This window comes from Octopus bimaculoides, chromosome 3 (genome assembly GCF_001194135.2).
Source record: "Octopus bimaculoides isolate UCB-OBI-ISO-001 chromosome 3, ASM119413v2, whole genome shotgun sequence".
Taxonomy (NCBI): Eukaryota; Metazoa; Mollusca; class Cephalopoda; order Octopoda; family Octopodidae; genus Octopus; species Octopus bimaculoides.
In genome coordinates this window covers 84193267-84194993 of record NC_068983.1, presented here as the reverse complement: position 1 = coordinate 84194993, position 1727 = coordinate 84193267, and positions in this window count along the sequence as shown.

The window sequence follows — 1727 nt, the reverse complement described above, 5'->3', positions numbered from 1 at the left end:
AGAAACATAAATTTAAGGGGTACACAAGCAAAACTTTCAAATCTGAGTCCTCACCTACCTTCATGATTTTCATAGTTTTTCATACAGTATATGAAGAACTGATAACTGACTTAAATAATCAACCAGTTTAATTATGCTTCTTATTAGCCAACAACTAATGGAGTAGAATGAGGAGCAATATTTGTTACTTATATAAAATTCTGTTTATGTTACTTGTATCTGTTCTCACCTCTGTTTCAAGTACCTTCTAGATAATTCTTACTGGGCCTGGTGAGTGGGTTTTCTGCACTACATGCGGTTCTAGATTAATGTCTAGCTTTCAAAGGTTTGATCTCAAATTCTTTGTCACAGATCCCAAGGCTTCAGTGTTATTTGGCAGCATCATGATTTTGCTAACTACTTTGTTGCTACATTTGAGAATTTCATACTTCAAGTTAGTATGAATACTGCGATTGGTGGTGTTCTGCAAACAGAAGCTTCTGGCACCAATATTTGTTGTTTCTTGCTCTGTTGCTCTCCCTTTGTATGTTTTTTGAGCTTTCTAGAGATGGCCCATACTACCAAATGTGTACCAGCTGGGTCTTATGTCTCATGCTACCAGTTGGATGAACTTTCCTTCTGTTATCTTAATTAAGTATTGCTCCAGTATAGTTTTGTGGGCTTTTGGGGTTCATCAGAACTTGGATATTCATTTAGATCATGCCTAACTACCTTTGATTCTTAGTTGCAAACGATCAAAATTAGTGTACAGACATTTCCAACCAATATTTATTGAAGAATTTGATGTACCAACTCTACTAACTGGCTAACATTTTTTATTTCTTAGAAAATAGATTTGCCATTCTCTGAAGATGGTCCCACATTTTCAAAAACAATTATATATGTTGATCAGTTCGAATATGTTTGAGGTGTATTTGACTTGTATTCACTGCTAATTGCCATTGAGAATCTTTCTCCCTTTTGGCAGTAGTTGCTGAAAAACACTAGCAGTTGTTTCAGTTTTGCTGATTTACTGAATGTGTTTCTAGCTTCATGGCTATCATCAGCTCGATGTATCACAAGAGAAGCAATCCAGAAATGACTTTGAAAACATTTGTCTCTTCATAGTTAATCAGCATCGAAACATGAATCGATCATGCATGACACCAGCCCTGGCTAAACAAAATATTGTAGTTGGCACACAAAAGCAGTGTTGTGAGTAAACAAACATTTAGGTAAGTTCGAATATGTTTGGGACATATTTGATCTGTACAAAGGCTATATTCACTGCTAATTGCCATTCAGAACATTTTTTGAATTAGGCAATAGTTGTTGAAAAACAACAGTCTTTTCAAAGAGCTTTTTTGCAGAATCAGTGAATGCATTTCTTGCATTTAGTCATATATTTATCAACACTATAATTTCAACAAGAGTCATTTACTCACCAAACTGGAGATATGAAAACGTTAAGTGTGTTTTGGATGTGAATACATAAAAGACCATGTGTTCTGTACATGATGTGTTCTGTACATGATGTGTTCTGTACATAATGTTTTCATTCCTGGCCAATCAGATCTTGATGTATATATGCAATACACACACACATACACAAAGGTGTATATACATACCTATATATAGGTATGTATACATGTATATGTATATATATATCTATATATACATCTATGTATGTATATATATATATAATATATATAATATATATAATACACATAATATATATATATATATAT